Raw genomic sequence first — 18,815 nt, 5'->3', positions numbered from 1 at the left:
AGCGCTGTGTCATGAGAGGTGACCCACCAGGACTTGCCCTCCTTCGCCGGGGTTTGCACCTCACTGCGGAGACTGTTCTGTCTCCGGCCCTTGGAGAAGGCCCGCTTACAGCGGCGTAAAGGAAGGTTTCTGCGGGATGGCGGTCAGTGCAAAACGATTTCCTGACTGGTAATTGAACCGGGGACTGCGCCGGTGAAAGCGCTGTTCTAGCCACTAGACCACCTGGGAGGCACAGGATGGGGCATTTTCAACCTTCTCGCCACTGAAGTGACAGTTTCCCTGTGCGCTGGGAAGACTTGGGACTTGTGGGGCTCGCTGGTCGCTCCTGGAGTCCTCTCATAAGGCCGTTTCCTCCCTCCTTTCTCCAAAAGAGGAGCACGCAGGCGACACACCCGGCATTCCGCAAGGCTCACCAAAGCCACGAGTCCCGGAGCGAGTTGCAGAGTCCCGGCAGAACCTGACCACTGACCTACAGATGTGCCTTTGCGAAGCGGCAGCGCATGGAGAGACAGTAGCGGGTCGCCGGGGCCAGAGCCTCGCACTGGGTAGCCAGGAGCAGGCAGGAGGGAGGAGGCTCCCGGGGTGAGACCGGGGCACCCCGAACATCATAAAGGACTCAGACCTTGGCATCCCCGACATAATAAAGGACTCAGACGGATGCGGAAACCGAGACGGGCTGGTTCCCGTAGGCGTCCAGTCTAGTAGGCATCCCCGTCTTTCCAGTTGGTGGTACAAACTGACGCTTGAGATTTTTCCTCAGAGCCAAGATCGAACTGGTAACCAATTCGTGATTTCCCGTCGGCCAAGTGCGTGGGCATCGATCTACACGTGAGTTTCTCCACCTCCGCAGAATGCTATTTCGGGGTGGGGGAGGGCCCTCCGGTGGACTGTAAGGTGTTTAGCAGCATCCGTTGCCTCCCCTAACTAGATGGATGCCAGGGGTTAACATTCTCCCTCCCCGCTTCCCCCACTCGTGGCCTAGTGTCTCAGCGGGGATGGGGAAGGCGTGTGAGGGCGAAGTTGCCCCTTGTTGAGTATTGGTGCGCCTAGTCCTGCTCTGAGCTTGTGCAGAGGACTTTCCAGATGAAGGCTCAGGGGTCGATCCAGCTGGAGAGCCCCTCCCTCCCCAGCACAGTTGACCTTAGGATTTGAGGCTTTTAACATCTCTGAGTTTCCACCTTTAGGTCTTTCCTTCCGTTCTATCCTCCAAAGCGGCCTCTTCCGAGCCTGTTGACCAGGGCCAGCCAGGTCGAAGGCTGGGTTCGCTCAAGGAGGATCCTCTTGCCCCTCCTGGAACTTCAGGCCTGTCGGTTGGGCCTGCAGAGAAGCCTTAGGGCCCACTTCGTTCGGCATCCTAGGGGGCAGGTGCGCGGTGCGAGGGGAATAGGAGAGTGTGACTGTGGTTCCCGACCCCCTGGCGCTCGCCCTCCATCCCGGTGCGCACCCTTCCCACCCTTCCCGGCTCCTGCTGGTCCCGCTCGCCCCGAGGTAGGTCTCCGGTCAGCATAAGCTCCCAAGAAGCCCAGGCCCAAAAGGACACGTAGCGGAAACAAGCTGCTCACTTCGGTCCTGTCCGCAAGGGACCCCTTTCTGACCAGAAAGAAAGGCGGCCAGTCCTGTCCCGTTGGGTTAGTGCAAGAGAGATTGAAGGGAAGAGAAGAAAAATCCTGTGAGGTTTCAGGATCTAAAGTCACCATGAAGTCGATCTAACCTCCTCTGAAGGTCCTCCCGGTCCTCCAGTGGCTGGCGAAGGGGAGATGAGTCCCTGTCTCCAGTTTGCCAAAGTGGACAAAGCCTACCACAATGGGCCCAAATCAGCTAGTAGGCATCCCCCACTTTCCAGTTGGTGGTACTCGAGCTTCCCTACCCAAGCTTTCCGTGGATTCCAAGGGTACAACTGAACACCTTTTCTTGTTCCAACTGCGCTTATTTGAAGTAAGGGCAGATCTGTTGAGAAGCATGTATTCGGTAAGAGTAGAGCAACCGTTGTTGAGACTGTCCCACTCTTCCTCCTCCTCCCTCTTCCTAGAAATGTACAATGAAAATTAATCCCCACGACTGCCCTGTTGTACTTTCAATGCACATTTGGCGGAGCCTAAGGGGAGTCTATGAGGTTCCGGGGTGAGTATTTGAAGTATAACACAGTCATTTTTATTTACACGTGCATTCCAAAAACACATTGGACAAATGCATCCAGTTCACCTGTGCCACACTTACAAAGATAGGAAAAGAGGGTCTACACACAAACAAGTGAAAGATGTAATCGAATGGCTTTTAAACATCTGCTGTTTCCACTGAAGGTCTTCTTCTCTGGATACACCCACCAGTGTCTTCTCTTTCTCCAAAATCAGACATTCAAGTGCCAGACCCTGAAATCAGTTTTCTGGTACCAGCTTATTCTTCCCCATTCTGTATCCCTGCCACTCCACTCTCTTCTTTCATATGCAGGAAAGGTCAGCTCTCCCTCAGTTTCTAATTTGCAACATCCCACTCGAAGAACTCAAGGACCAGCATCAAAAATTAGACACCCTCCATGGGACTCCTTCTCTGTCTTAGTTGGAGCTTCTATAACAATGTACCATAAACTGGGTGGCTCATCCACAACAGACATTTCTCACAGTTCTGGAGTTTGGAAGTCTAAGATCAAGGTGCCAGCATGGTAGGGTTATGGTGAGGAACCTCTTCCTGATCGTAGGTGCCATCTTCCCATTGCATCTGCAAGTGGCTGAAAGAGGCTGAGAGAGCTCTCTAGTGTCGCTTTTATAGGGGCACTAATCCCACTCAGGAGGACTCCACCTTCTGGATCTAATTACCTCCCAAAGGCCCCTCCTCCTAATTTTGACACTTTCCAGGGGTGGGTGGGGGAAGGTTAGAGTTTCAACCAAGGCATTTTGGGGGGACACAAACATTAGGCCTCCTGTGATCTTTCTAGAAGAATAAGAAATTATAAATGACCCAAAGCTTTGTACATTTCACAGTTAGAAATAAAGAAAACTTTCCCTAAGATTTTGAAAGGCCTGAAACATGAGTTTCCTTCCAACCAACCCCACCACTAAAATCTGGACTTTGTGCTGAGTGTTGTGGACTTTCTGCATGTTCATCCTCCCTGCAGACAACTGGAGATTTATTCTCATCAGAGGGTAGAAGAGAGGATCCTTGGCCCCAAGGGGGCAATCAGCATAGGTGAGCGAGGACATGTGTCCCACACTGAAATGAGAGGGTTGAAGTGACAGCATATCTTGATCTATGTGATGGTTACATGAATTATGACCTATTTCAAAGGTTATTGTGCTGTGTGAAAAAGAACAAAACCAGAGGACTTGCACAACCTGACTTTCAGACTCACTCTAAGCTGTTATAAACAAGGCAGTGTGCAAGCGGCATTGGGAGACACAAGTACATCAACAGACTGACTTGGGAGACCTGAAATTGACCCACAGCTATATAGTCCATAGGTTTTTTGTTTGTTTGTTAATTTTGTTTCGTTTTCTGAGACAAGGTCTCACTCTGCTTCCCAGGCTGAAGGGATCCTCCTGCCTCAGCCTCCCAGGTAGCTCATACTACAGGCACCTTTTAGTAGACATGAGGTTTTGCCATGTTGCCCAGACTGGTCTCCAACTCCTGGGCTCAAGTGACTTACCAGCCTCAGCCTCTCACAGTGCTGGGATTACAGGCATGAGCCACCATGACTGGCCATAGGTTTTCAATAAAAGCAGTTCAATGAGGCAAAAGAAATAGTTTCAATTAATGGACTTTCATATGGGGGAAGAGGGAGACCAAAAAGGTTATTTCTTCCTCACACTACACTCAAAAGTAACTTGAGGCACATTATAGACCAAAACTTAAAAGCTAAAGGTATAAAACATTTCGAGGATACTTTGTGACTTGTTGGTAGACAAGATTTATTAAACAGGGCACAGAAAAAAACATGTAAAAAGGAAAGACTTGATAAATTCGATTTCATGAACATTAGCCATATCTTCTCATCAGAAGACGCTACATAGAAAATGAAGAAACAAGCCAGCCTCAGATGAGGAGAAAATAGTTACAAAACCTATCTGACCCCCAAACCCTGTAACTATAATGTATAGTGAGATCTTCCTAACTGGAAATTAAAAAAAAAAAAAAAAAAAAAAAAAAAAACCAAATGTGCTAGATGGGTAAAAGACTTGAACAGATACTTTAGAATAAAAGGTACACACATGGTCAACAAAGCACATAAAAGAGTGCTCAATATTATTAGCTATCAGGAAAATGGAAATTAAAACCACATTGAGACACCACTATAACTCCCAGTAGCATGGCTAAATTTATGAGGAGAGGAAATACCCAATCTTGGAGAAGGTGAAGAACAACCACAACTCTCACATGTCATTCATTGGTGGAAATGTAAAATGACACTACTACTTTGGGACAAGTTTTGTCAGTTTTTATGAACTTGAACATATCCCACTCTTTGGTATTCGCAATTCTGCACCTAGGTTTTCCCCCAAGAGACATGAAAACAGACACCCTCAATATCTCTTGTGGGAAGAATGTTCAAAGCAGGTTTATTCAGAACAGCCAATACCGGTTTATTCAGAATAGCCAATACCGGTTTATTCAGAATAGCCAATACCCAAACACTCATTATGGGGTAGGGGTGGGGCGGGAATGGCAAACAAACTGTGCTATTTCCCTGCAATGGAATACTACTCAGCAATGAAAGAGGAATGAACATGTGCTGCACTCAGCAATGGATAGAGCCAGAGACATTATGCAGAGAGAAAGAAGCACATAGAACAGAGTAGATGCACTGTGATTTCATCGACATGAAGTTCTAGAAGAAGCAAAGGTAAAGTGAAAACAATCTGGAGAATGATTGTTCACAAATAAGGCAGAGAACAATGACAATGATTTTTATAATTCTAGTGATTACATTATTGATTGAATAGTCAGTAAATCCAGGCATGTCTGATGACAGCAGTGTAAGGCAGAGTTCAGGAAGTGGCCCATCCTTCCATAGAAAAATGCTGAGGCACATAAAATTTAAGATACTTACCCAAGGTCAGGCAAGGGCTGACATAGATTTTCAACACAGAACCTGGGTTCTTGGACATAGATTAGACTGCACCTGTCCACTTTTCTGTTTCAGGTGTCTCTGGGATTCTCAGCTGTACCCGAGGAGAGAGAGAAGGACAGAGAAGGAGACACAGTGAGAGAGGAGTAGGGAAGAAATGGAGGGAGGTACAGGGCCCTTAGGTGTTGAACAGCAGAGAAGTAACTCTTGCCAGTGTGTTTACACTATAGAGAAGTTTTCTGGGGATCCGGACATTAGTAGATGCTAAGCTTGCTGTGGTCAGGAGATGAATTTGATATGCCATAGATTTAGAAATTAAAACGGCACCCTAAAGTTGTTGGAAGAGAATGTTGCAGAATACATTTCTGCCTTACCCTGACGCGCTTGGTTGTGGGGAGCAAAAGGGATCAAGTGACTGCCTGGACGAACAACTTTGCCGTGACTCGGATTCGAACCGAGGTTGCTGCGGCCACAACGCAGAGTACTAACCACTATACGATCACGGCGAGCCACAGGCCAAGCGGCAACGCCTGTGCTTGCTCTAGCAGTTTTGACGTCAATACATTTCGATTATTAGGCGGCTTTGTTCCAAGCCAGCCACAGGGGGTTCACGTGGTTCACGTTTTTCTCCCTTTCATGCCCGCTCTGCTTTTCCCTCCCTTCCTCCCAATCCTAATACGGGACGAGAATAATTCTCATCTCCTCCACTCCAGCCTGGGCCTCCCTGCACCGGCCTCTCTCGGGTGGTCTCTCTGTCCTCATCCGCACCTCCTCTGCTTCTCTCCCGCCTCTCCGTGTTTCTGCTTTTCACCCTTTCTCTCTCCCGCCCCACCGACCAAAGCCGAGTTGAGCTAGTGGAGCCCAAGCGGCGTAGAGTCGGGTGAAGGTGGAGCCAAGAACGGGAAGAGCCATCACTAGAGCCCACGGGCGTTCTGCTTCCTTTGGGAAGTCGCGGACCCGGGCTTTTCCCGGGACGGTGGCTGTGACGCCGGCGAGGGGCAGGATGGGGCGAAGGCCATTCCGCTGCCCTCCTAGCTTCGGAATCATTCAATGCATGGGTTTCGATCGTAGCCGGCAAGATGCACCTCTCCGGTTTTCTAAGGCTTTGGAGCCTGCACAATTGTTCTACAAAAGGCAGTGGCTCCGCCTAGCGTTGGATGGGCGCGTGCTCTGCAAAGTGAGGCCGGAGCGACTTGCTTCCAAGTTCGGAGGTGAGTGGTTCGAACCTGTCCTATGGAGGGTTTCTTCCACTTTAAAAATGCTTGAACCGCTGGCAAGTTTCTTCTATCCAGCACATGCTCCAGCATATGATCTCATGGAAACGCAGAGTGAGACCAACTTTACCCTCCTCTCTTCGGTGTCTCGCCTACGACATGAGGACCTAAATCAAGGTCCTCCAGGATTCTGGGATCTCTCTCTCTCTCTCTCTCTCCCTCCCTCCCCCTCTCCCTCTCCCTCTCTGTCTCCCTCTCCCTCTTTCTCCCTCTCACTCCGTCGCGGCTGGAGTGCAGTGGCGGGATCCCAGCCTCCGACTCTGGTTCAAGCAATTCTCCTATCTCAGCCTCCCAAGTAGCCGGAATTACAGGCACGCGCCACTACCCCCATCTAATTTTTGTATTTTTAGTAGAGATGGGGTTTCACCATGTTGGCCAGGATGGTCTCTAGAGAGAGAGACAGCTGGGCACTGTAGCTCACGCCTGTAATCCCAGCACTTTGGGAGGCCGAGGTGGGTGGATCACAAGATCTGGAGATGGAGACCATCCTGGCTAACACGGTGAAATTCCGTCTCAACTAAAAATACAAAAAATTAGTCAGGCGTGGTGGTGGGTACCTGTAGTCCCAGCTACTCGGGAGGCTGAGGCAGGAGAATGAAGTGGACTCGGGAGGCAGAGCTTGCAGTGTGAGTCGAGAGTGCCACTGACTTCACTGCAGCCTGGGTGACAGAGCGAGACTCCGTCTCAAAAAAAAAAAAAAAAAGAAAGAAAGAAAGAAAAAAGTAAGAATGGTATTTCTTAGGTTTTCTTCTAGGATTTTTCTACTTTGAGGTTTCCGTATGTATTGTTCCATTGCAGGTGACAACCAACCAGAGACTACTCATTACAAGCCAAGAAAGGAAATTTATTGTTGCCAGGAAAAACATCCAACACAAAAAAATTAGCAAAGGAGATTCCTAAGTGTCCCTTTCCATAAAGCATGCGGCATTGTTCTCTGCAGAGTTCAGTAAACATTTTTCTGTAAAGGGCTAGAGAGATATTAAATATTGTAGGCTTCTAAGCCAAGAGGCAAAAACCATGGTATTATGTAGGACATATAACCAATGAGAAAACAAATTTCTATACCATTTTTGTTGATGAGATCCTAAATTAACAATAGTAACTGAGTAAAACCTCTCAGGTGGTAAATGTTCTTTGCATTGAGAGCCTAGATCTGCCCACCTAGGCTCCCTGGTGCAGCCCTCCCTTCCCTCTCCACAGGCCATTTCCTCCCTGCTTCCCTCAGATGAAGAGCTCCATGCAAAAGATGTACTCTTCTGAGAAGCAGTAAAGTGCTCCTGGGGCCCACCAAGGCCACACAAATCAAGGAGTGAGCGACCTCACCCTGGCTTCAGCTCAGAGTTGATTTTGAGATCACTTTTGCAAAATGACATCTGTAGGGAGATCCCCTGAAACTATTGCTATGGAATAAAAGATGAAATGCTCCTAATTATTGTAAATACAAAGTTGCATGCAGGATTGTGTAAAGACAAAGACAATGCCAGGTTGGACTGCCAGAATGAGCCAACAGTGCGTGATGTGTTTTCCCCTGCAGAGAGCCTATGAAGGGATGAGCAGTCAGCGGGGTTTCACATCACCAAAATTCCTATCCCAGAAAAGCAGATGTTCATAGCTCTGGCCATGGAATGCCACCCCTGTGGAGAGCCTATAAACGGATGCATGGGGGGTGCCTGTCCATATGGAAAAGATAGGGCTATAAACGTCCTCATCTTGCCACGGCTCTTCTAGGCCTCTTTAGGCTTAAGGAATACTCCCTTCTGAGAATTTCTGGTCTAACCGGTTGTCTAGCTTCACAGCCTGTTTCTATGGATTGTTTGTAACCAGCTTTTGCTGCAACTGTTACTGCTGATTAATATCTTGCTAATCATAGGTTATGGAAAGACTGTGTTTCTGTTTTAAGGCTCTGTTAGAAATTACTGATGCACACACTATATTGTCAATTCTTACCTCTGTATACTGTACTTCTGCATACAGATGTCATGTTAAAGAATTACTTCATCCCCATGTGACCATCTCACCTCATAATCAAATGACCCTAAATCCCTCACTAACCTACCCCTGCCCTCACTAAACTTAATAATAAATGCTGGTATACCCAGTGCATTGGCAGCATCATGGGACCAGAAGGCAGTGACTCCCCTGGACCCAGGTTTCACTATCTTGTGTGTGTCTATTATTTCTCAACCTGCCGATCTGCCTGGGAACAAAGAGAGAGCCCTGTTGCATTGCAGGCTGCTGGCCACATCTCACAATAGACATCGTGCTGGGAGATGTCATCAGGACAAGGCCATAGATATGGCTGTCAAAGGAGGTGAGAGGAGAGATGTCCACGGGGAGAAGTGGCCAAGCACCAACACCTCTGCATCCAACCTCACAAAAGACCCAAAGGGATGCAGAAATGGAGATGGGGGAATGGAAACCTCTCTCAATCAAGGATTTGAGGCCTGGTACTGATCTCTCCTCTTCCTCCTGCAACATGGTGCACCTGCAGTTTTCTCACGTAAGTTGATGGAAACTCCATCTTTACATATGCTCAGTCCAGAAATCTTAGAGTTTTCTTTGACTGCTAATCTGTCTCTCACACCATATAGCTGATTAGCCAAGAACTCACGTTATCCTGAACTGTCAGGTGTGGACCTTAATCCACACCAAACTTTTCTCCCTAGTTTGGGAACCTTGTCAAGTCATTTCCCCTGATAAAGATAAGAGGATTTCCTTGAAATTGCATGATTTCAGTCCTTCCTAGATTCATGACTCAAAGAGCACTGTTTTGTTTGCTACCATTTTCCCCTGTTTTTATTTCATACCTGTTTGATCTGCACTCTTTCCTATGTGTCATTCAAACCAGCTCAGGTGTGCTTTCCTAATCATGTAATTAGCAATAATAGCAGCCTTGGTAACAACTTATTTCTGGCCGCATCACCAGGCAAATGTCACAGGTTTTAAGAGGTAGACAATCCGAGGATCATCCGTATTGCTTGATGTTATAGACTGAAATGTTTCCCTGTGAATTCACATGTTGAAAGCTTAACCCCCAAGTTGACTGTATTTTGAGATAGGGTTTTTAATATTGTAATTAATGTTAATGAGGTCATACCAGTGGGTCCCTAATCTGGTAGGAATGGTGCCCATATATGAAGAGGAAGGGCACCACAGAATGTCTCTCTTTCTCCGGGCAGGCACAGAGGAAAGACTATGGGAGGACACAGCAAGAAAGTGGCTTTCCGCAAACCAGGAAGAGAGGCCTCCCCAGAAACCAACCCTGCTAGCACATCCAACCTCACAAAAGACTCAAGGAGAACTTCTGGCCTCCAGAACTTTGAGAAAATGTCTATTGTTAAGCCACCCAACCTTTGGTATTTTTCTATGTCAGCCTGAGCTGACTAATACCCTTGGTAGGTGGGCAGCATTCACCTTATTGGGCTACATGATGTGAAGTTAAAGTACCTTTAGCAATAGGCATCATATAATTTCATTGTATAGATATTGTGTCTTTTGCATTGATATTGCCTCTCTTAGTTGTATGTATATTGACGTATGGGGCTAGGATAACAAGACTAGTGAAAATAGGAAAAAAGAAAAGAAAGGTGGGGAAGATATCAAGTTCCATAATTGCATCCTCTTAGAATCTTCTGTTCTTAGAATCTTCTCCACTGGAGGCTGCACCTGTGTACCCTCAAATTCAATCTGAGCACACAATTATTTATACAACCAAGGCAACTTTTCCAATTTTGCCTGTCACCTGCTTGGAGAAACAAGTACTTCATCACCAATTTGAATATTCACTGAGCTAACTGTTTGGAGATTGATAAAAAAATATGGCATCTCCCTGTATTGTTGCCTTCTCCTGGACCAACAATGCTGTCTGTACTCTGCTGGTCCCCATTTGACCACAAACTGGAGTCCTAGCAAATCTTGGCCTCTTGGGAAGCCTATTTTAAGACAGTCCCTATTTCAAACTTGTTTTAAGACTAGTAGGCTGATGGAGAGGAAGGAGCCTCATTGTAAAAATTTAACTAGAGCTGGCATGAACCTGGGAGGCGGAACTTGCGGTAAGCCTAGATCACACCATTGCACTCCAGCCTGGGTGACAGAGTGAGACCCTGTCTCAAAAACAAAACAAAACAAAAAAAAAAACGCAATTTAACTGGAGCCGTAGGTGACAGTTGTGAGTTTCAGTACTGGTCTGGGCCCAGGTTTCCCTTGAGCACCAAATGAATATGCTCCTTTGCAGGGATCTTCAAGGTGCTCATTATTTCTATCTCATAGCCTCAAAAGAAGTGATCAGCTAACAGAATTTGTGTACTATCCTGAAGAGAAATTAGTCTAGAAATAGAGAAGATAAAGAATTTATAAAATAGATTCTACAGTTGTTTAAGACGTAGAAAGCTGTAAGACATGATTGTTCCACTCTAATGACAAGAGAAAGCTGTATGGTCTGCAAAATCATATTTGTTTTGATCCCACCAGAGAGCTGAAGTTGCAAGGCCACTAGATCAACTGAAGTCCAAAGCATGAGAAACCCCACAAGAGGGACAAACACATGAACCAGTTTCCTTCCAGATAATGGAAGAAAAAGATGGCAGCCATAAATCTTGGTTGGAGAAAATCACTGAAGTTTTCATCATTTCTTAAAGGCCAAGTGTGAACGATTGTGACAGCTTAGAATCTACGCGAGTCCCAGATACCTAGCATGTTTTTGCCCATTTACCAAGTCTTTTCCTCCCACATTTCCTGAGTACTAACAAGAAACATGTGGCAGGGAAAGAGAATTTCCTGAGCTTCCCTCAGTGGTGTAGGCATATAAGTCATGATCAGCCACCACCAGAGCTGTACTCTGTACACAATACCTGGTCGCTTCTCTCACATGAAACAAAAGGCATCTGCTACTGATGTTGGAGGAAGGAACACTTCCTACCCTTGGCCCCAGGTACAGGTCACCTGCTGAGTAGAGTTAGACACAAAAGCTGTCTATACTAGACAAGGAGAGGAGAGTTGCTCTTTCCCAAGACTTCCCGTCATTGAAAGGTAGAGTTCCATCACCCCAAGGGGATGTCACAGGAACACTAGGACTCAGGCACCCATGGACTGAGGTTTGGTACACATTCAATGCAATCAGTAACTTCAGTTGGTTTCGATCAATCATTTGAATTGGTTGCAGATCCTTTACTTTAATGAAGAAAAACTCTGATATGGGTACAAAGTTTCCATGTTCGGGACAGGTTGGCCTTGTCCTTTAGAAAATTATATGAATTGGGATTTCTCTCAACCTAGTTGTGTTTACCATTATTAAAATTAAGTGACATTCACTTGGATTAAGTGGTAATAAAAAAAATGATGTGAGAATTTCTAGTGAATTTTGAACCCAAGCCTTGTATCACTGTTAGGCCTTCATGTGTGTGCTTGAAAACAAAATATGTACAAATATTGCACTGGTTGGAAGATTTTAGTGGTGACAGTGACCTAATCAGTAATCAGTAGAAACCAATTTTGGAAATATGTGATTATGCTGTTTTAAAACAGCTGAAAAGAGGGCCTGGTGTGGTGGCTCATGCCTGTAATCCCAGCATTTTGGGAGGCCAAGGTGGGCAGATCACCTGAGACCAGGAGTTTGAGACCAGCCTGGCTAACACTGCCGAACACCGTCTCTACAAAAAATACAAAAATTAGCTGGGGGTGGTGGTGCACACCTGTAATCCCAGCCACTTGGGAGGCTGAAGCATGAGAATCACTTGAACCTGGTAGGTGGAGGTGGAGGTTGCAGTGAACCAAGATCCTGCTACTGCGCTCCAACCTGGACAACAGAGGAAGACTTCTAACAAGTTTCCAGGTGATAGTGATGCTGCAGGTTCATGGACTGCACTGGAGGAGCACTGCTAAAAACTCTTAAATCCTACCAGAAAAAGAGCGCCAAGGCAGATAGAGCACAGTATATGTCTTGTATGTTATTTATTACGTTTTTTTCCCACAGTTTTCACAGATATTTTTATTAAGGTACTTTAATAACATACTGATACTTCTAACATGGTTATATTCAAATCTCCAAAGAGCCCACATTTTACTTACTGAAAAATTGAAGTTTTTTTTTTTCATATTTCCCTTAGAAATTGTGACAAGAGGTCAGCTTCTCCCTTAAAACAGTAGTACTTTTCCTCAGAGACAGTTGGTGTTACGATTCATCATCTTATACCCTCAGTAATTTTAATATCAATTTATGATTTCCAGATTTTCTGTTTAAATGTAGACTTTCTGTGCATTAATAGTTAAAAATGTTCTAGCTTGCCCGGAGCGGTGGCTCAAGCCTGTAATCCCAGCACTTTGGGAGGCCAAGACGGGGGGCGGGGGGGACGCGGGGGGAGGGGATCACGAGGTCAGGAGATCCAGACCATCCTGGCTAACACGGTGAAACCCCGTCTCTACTAAAAATACAAAAAATTAGCCGGACGAGGTGGCGGGCGCCTGTAGTCACAGCTACTCAGGAGGCTGAGGCAGGAGAATGGCGTAAACCTGGGAGGCGGAGCTTGCAGTGAGCTGAGATCCGGCCACTGCACTGCAGCCTGGGCGACAGAGCGAGACTCCGTCTCAAAAAAAAAAAAAAAAAATGTTCTAGCTCTTTCCCTTATTGTGTCATCATCTGTCTTAGAAAACTGGGATTTGAAATGAAACAAGCTGAGTTTGGTGATTTTGAGGTTGAGATTCTCCTAATCATGTGGTCTGATAAAAATGTTTATGTGTGTAATTGATTCATTCAGTAAATATATAGTGAGTGTCTATTATGTGCCAGCCACTGTACTGGGTGCTTGAGATTCAGCACCAAGTTGTCTTTAGGAAACTTACATTCCATGTAGGGGAAGCAGAGAGAGAGAGAGAGAGAGAGATTAGATAATGGTAAGTGCATTGAAAAAAATTAAGCACAGTAAGGGGTGTTGGAGATAGAGAAGAGATTGCTGGGTTTTAAAAAAAAAATTCCCAGCTTTATTGAGGTATAATTGACAAATATTGTATATATTCAAGGTGTACAACATGATGTGTTGATATACATATACATTGTGAAATGATTGCCACAATCAAATTAACGCGTCCGTCACTACACGTTTTATGTATGGTGAAGACACTTAAGATCTACTCTCTTAGCAAATTTCAAGTAAATAATACAGTATTATTAACTAAAGTCACCATGCTATACATTGGATCCCCAAAACATATTCATCTTATACCTGAAAGCTTGTACCCCTTGGCCAGCAAGACTGCTGTTTGGATAGGATATGCAGAGAAGACCAACCTGATAAGGTGACATTTGGCCAAGACCTGAAGGGAGCAAACCACACAAATGTTTGAGTGAAGAGCAATCAAGCCCTAAAAAGCAGCTGATCCAGGAATAAAGACATTTGTTACACTAATTCAAACCAGAATCTTAACACCTTAGCCTGATAGTTCTAGCAGAACCTATTTCAGATTCTCTTATCTGTTACAGATGTCTTAAATTCAGTTTTTTTCCCAATATTCTGCCTATGAGACTTTCTTTCCATTCACTTAACTATGTTTTTCCCTGTAAACTGAAAGCAAGGGAACTATTTCCTAAGGACCCACTGTTTTCTGTTGTTGTTTGTTTGTTTGTTTTTTACAAATGGTTGACTTTGAAGAAATAATACCAGAACAAAAGTTTTGTTTTACTAGGGTATCTTTCTGATGTTATTTGTGATTTCCTCTTACTAGGCTGCTGCAGAGAAGATAGTGCAAACCTTAATGGAAAGAAATTCAGAATCACAGGCCCCCTGCCAATACTTAGGAGGGAGAGACTCCCTGATGTCCCAAGCACCCATCTCTAACCAACAAGCTGGAGTTACCTTGTTTCATTTCAAACCCCAGTTTTCTGACAGATGATGACACAATAAGGGAAAAATCTAGAACATGTTTAACTATTAATGCACAGAAAGTCTGCATTTAAGCAGAAAATCTGGAAATACTAAGTTGATATTAAAATTACTGAGGGTGTAAGATGATGAATCGTAACACCAACTGTCTCTGAGGAAAAGTACTACTGTTTTAAGGGAGAAGCTGACCTCTTGTCACAATTTCTAAGGGAAATACGAAAAATACTTCCATTTTTTCAGTAAGTAAAATGTGGGCTCTTTGGAGATTTGAATATAACCATTTTAGAGGTATTATCATTTAATAAAAATATCTGTGAAAACTGTGGGAAAAAAACGTAATAAATAACATACAGGACATATACTGTGCTCTATCTGCCTTGGCCCTCTTTTTCTGGTAGGATTTAAGAATTTTTAGCAGTGCTCCTCCAGTGCAGTCCATGAACCTGCAGCATCACTATCACCTGGAAACTTGTTAGAAGAGGGTACTCTGACATGGGCTTCCAGCTTCACTTCTTCTTTGGGGTTAAAGTAGTTTTCCAATTTCAGTTTCCCAAAGATCCGTCCCTGGGCCTAGAGCTGGGCTTCCGGTGGCCGGGTGATGATGACCATCCTTTCGCTGACGTCTGGGCCTTCTGCAGGGGCGATCTTGATGCAGGCTCCAGCGAATCTCACCAGCTGTTTGATGTGTGCCCCCTTCTTCCCGATGATGGCGCCCACAGCTTGGGTAGGACGAAGAGATTCACAGTCTCCTCTTCTGGATAACAGCGATGATGCGAGAACGGGCCAAACTGGTGATAGGGATACAGGCTGGAGAAGTATCCAGAGTGGGTATTAACAGCCAACATATCCTTTTCAAAGGCCTCACGCAGCTTCTTCATAATCTCTATCTCAGCACTGGCACAGGCCTCAACTGTGCCCTTCACAGTGATGGTTCTTTCCGGGTTGTATATGCTCAAATCCTACAAAGATGAGATTGCTATCTCCGTCCCTGTTTCATGTTCAATTTTCTTCAAATTCCTGCCTTCTTTTCCAGTCAGTCTTCCAACCAAGCTATTACGGGCCAAGATTTTCAGAGGAATCTCTTCGGCTAGTTTGGTCTCATCTGCCTCTTTCTGCATGATTTCGGGGATCATGCGGCATGCTTCAGAAGTCCCCCCTGGGGTGACATGGATGGTGACAGGCTTCTCTGCAGCTCCAGAGTTCTCTTTTCTATGGATGTCTACCTGGGACTGGGTCTGCTTAGTGATGTTCTTTATGGTCAAGCCCTCCTTTCCGATGATGGCACCAACAAACTGGGTGGGGACCAGGATCCGCAGTGGGAAATCAATCTGTCTGGCCTGAGAAGCGCCCCCAGGGGCTGGCCTTGCTCCCCGGGAAGAGTGGTCCCCACACTGGGCTCGCTGAGGGGGCGAAGGGGAGCTCACCTCTTCATCCGGGATGTGGGAAATCTTGAAGGAGTAGTTCTCACACTGATGCCCACTTAGCTTCTCCATCACTATTTTTGCTTCTTCTCTTGTTGCATATGTGACGTTGACAATAGCGGTTTCTGTGTCTGTGTTGACTTGTTCCACACTCTCCACTGTTCCATATTGAGCCAAAAGTCCATCCAACACCTCCCACTGCAGGTGAGGAGGGATGTTTCAAATCTGAATTTTCCTGCTCCTTAGCTTTTTAGAGACTGAATCAACTTCCACGATTTTCCCATGCAATTCCACTTTACCCGAGACGGTCTCGATGGCGCAGATGGCCCAGTTCTGGTCGGGGTAGTCCACACAGGTGTGGCCGGACTTGAGCAGGACCTGTCCCCCCAGGGGCAGCTTGCTGTCCCCAAAGAGCTGCCGGAGGTCCTCGGCGGTGACGGCTGGGCTCAGGTTCCCGATGTAAAGCTTGTTCATCATCCATCTCGTCCCCGTTGCCTTGCCTCCTCGGCTGCCCTCGTCTCTCCTCCTCCTCCTCCTCCGCGCCCCTTCCCCGCCCTCCGCCTGCCCGCCACCCACCCCCACCCTCAGCCTGGCTCCCCCCACCACTGCAGGCCCAGCCTGCCCAGGGGCAGAGGCCGAGATTGGCATTTTTGAAGAATCCAGGCCAGCTAATATTCTTCAATTTAGCTGTGACTGTTTCCTCATGGTTAGATTAAACATTTTTGGCAGGAATACCATATGGATGACATCTTTCCCTCCCTCCCTCTCAACCTCCCTCCCTCCCTCCCTCCCTCCTTTCCTTCCTTCCTTCCTTCCTTCCTTCCTTCCTTCCTTCCTTCCTTCCTCCCTTCCTCCCTTCCTCCCTTCCTTCCTTCCTTCCCTCCTTCCATCCTGCCTGGCTGCCTGGCTGCCTGCCTGCCTCCCGGGTTCAAGCAATCTTCACGCCTCAGCCTCTCAAGTAGCTGGGACTACATGCTTGCGCCACTACGCCTAGCTAGTTTTTTTTGTACTTTTTCTTAGAGACAGAGTTTTGCCATGTTGGCCAGGCTTGTCTGGAACTCCTAGCCTCAAGTGATCCACCTACCTCAGTCTCCTATAGTGCTGGGATTATAAGCCTGAGCCGCGGCGCCTGGCCCAGATAACATCTTTTTTAGTGCATCACATCAGTGCGTGATGATCAGTTTGCATCATCCTTGGTGATATTAAATTTAGTCATTTGGTTAAGGTTGTAGCTGCCAAATCTCTCCGTTGTCAAAGCTTTATTTCCCCCTTAGTATATAGTGATCTGCTGGCTGAATTTGAGATGTTGACAGTTCTGTTTTCCAGCAATCATTCACTCAGTGGTTTTAGTATGATTTGAGCCTTGCCTGAACCACCTACATTGGTTTTAAACTACATTAGTAGTTTAAAAATAGTGATTTTCAGGGTTGGGCACGGTGGCTCATGCCTTTAATCCCAGCACTTTGGGAGGCCGAGGCAGGCAGATCACTTGAGTGCAGGAGTTTGAGACCAGCCGGGTCAACATGGTGAAACCCTGTCTCTACTAAAAATACAAAAATTAGTTGGGTTTGGTGGTGCATGCCTGTAATCCCAGCTACTCAGGAGGCTGAGGCAGGAGAGTCGCTTGAACCTGGAAAGCTGAGAGATTGCCCCACTGCACTCCAGCGTGAACAACAGAGCAAGACTTAGTCTCAAAAAACCAAAAAAAAATTATGATTTTCTGTTTGTAAAATTTCTTGTTTATTTGTGGGTATTATTTATAAAGAAGAGCTATCTTTCCCCTATCTCTGTACCCCATTTGTTTTTATCAATGTGGAGTTTTAAAAATCATTATATTATTGATTTTGGTCATTATTTCCTTTAATGCTCAAATTAACCCATATTTGGTCAGTGGGAGGCCCATCAAGCTGTTTCTCTGACCCTTTGCCATATCCCCATCATTTTTTTTTTTTTTTAGCATAGTTTCATAGTTTCTGGCACAGTAAGATGTTCTATGATTACCTTTTGCTTTATTTGCCTCAGTCCCAGAATCAGCCATTATCCTAAAGAGCTCTCTGGTTCCTTTTGGTGGGTAATGGCATTCAGAAACTGTGATCTGGGCACAAGATGTGTTCATTGCTACATGAATGCCTTTTGCTTCTAGGCCCTTTTCAGTGAACAGAGCTAGCAGTGAATATTTTTAAGTATATATGTGTATATTTGTATACATATGAAGATTTGATACTTTCTGTAATTCCAATTTAACAATATAGGTTCTTTTTTCCCTCAGTTCATATTTGTATCTCCTTGAGAGCCCTGGTTACTTAGAGTATCAAATGTTTCAAAATGTTTACACATTTGCAGAATACTATAATATGCAAAAGTAGTTTCAGAATTGCTACATAAATCCCACCATCAACAATAAATGTATTATGTAATGTTTAAGATTTTTTTGTAATTCTTTTTATCCTTAGGATATTTTGCACTGATCTGTGTTCAGTTAGAGTAGTGAGTTCAAAAATTTTTTGGATTAATTTTTTTACTGTCTTCTGGGCGGTTTTATTATCTATTTGCTGTATAGATTTATTTATTTATATTAGTATTCAGTTTTAGACGTTTTCTCTCCCATTCATTGTCAAGCTGACTTACACATTAAAAATTAAACATTTACACATTTCAAAACTCCAGCATATAAAATGATATTCTCAAATGTCCCATATTTCCCTATCCCTTCTCTCCTGTTCCTGCTCGTCTCCTGAAGGTAATCAGTTTCATTTCTGGGTTATTCTTCCTGTATATCTTTTTGCAAAAATAAGCAAATGAATCATCTGTGTATATGTGATGTATATATGTACATTCTCATTTCCCCTTTTTCCTAATAGGAAATCTACTTACTTTAGATATATTCTTAAGCACATAGCTTGTTTTACTTAACATATTCTTAGAATCTCAAAATCACTCCATGTAAGTTCACAAAGATCATCCTTATTCTTTTTTTACAGCAGTATATAGTGCTATCTGTGAATATACTATAGTTTATTCAATCTTTATAGCCTCTAGGATGATTGCAGTATTTTGCTATGATAAATAACGCTACAATGAACAACCTGTGTGTATGTTTTCTTTTTTCTTATTATTGGAATGTGTCCTCTGTAAATTACTCAAAGGAGGCAGCAGATATCACATTATGTTAAAAACAAAACTAGCG

At 45.1% G+C, this 18,815-nt stretch overlaps 1 long non-coding RNA gene, 1 other non-coding gene and 2 pseudogenes across 3 annotated transcripts in view; 2 read left to right on the top strand and 2 right to left on the bottom strand.

Moving 5' to 3' along the window:
- LOC126931509 (neuroblastoma breakpoint family member 3-like) overlaps window positions 1–18,815 on the top strand; it is an 833,099-nt pseudogene that overhangs the window by 29,008 nt on the left and 785,276 nt on the right. The window lies entirely within an intron of this gene.
- Window positions 185–9,722, top strand: LOC126932881 (uncharacterized). Its single transcript, XR_007718356.1, has 3 exons — window positions 185–828; window positions 8,565–8,833; window positions 9,513–9,722. It is a non-coding gene; the product is annotated as an uncharacterized LOC126932881 (long non-coding RNA).
- Window positions 5,494–5,565, bottom strand: TRNAH-GUG (transfer RNA histidin (anticodon GUG)). Its single transcript has one exon. It is a non-coding gene; the product is annotated as a tRNA-His (tRNA).
- LOC126951335 (insulin-like growth factor 2 mRNA-binding protein 2) lies at window positions 14,619–16,113 on the bottom strand (annotated as a pseudogene).

Source organism: Macaca thibetana, chromosome 1, assembly GCF_024542745.1.
Source record: "Macaca thibetana thibetana isolate TM-01 chromosome 1, ASM2454274v1, whole genome shotgun sequence".
Taxonomy (NCBI): Eukaryota; Metazoa; Chordata; class Mammalia; order Primates; family Cercopithecidae; genus Macaca; species Macaca thibetana.
The sequence above is the reverse complement of the archived record's forward strand: the minus strand, read 5'-3'. Positions and strand labels throughout refer to the sequence as shown.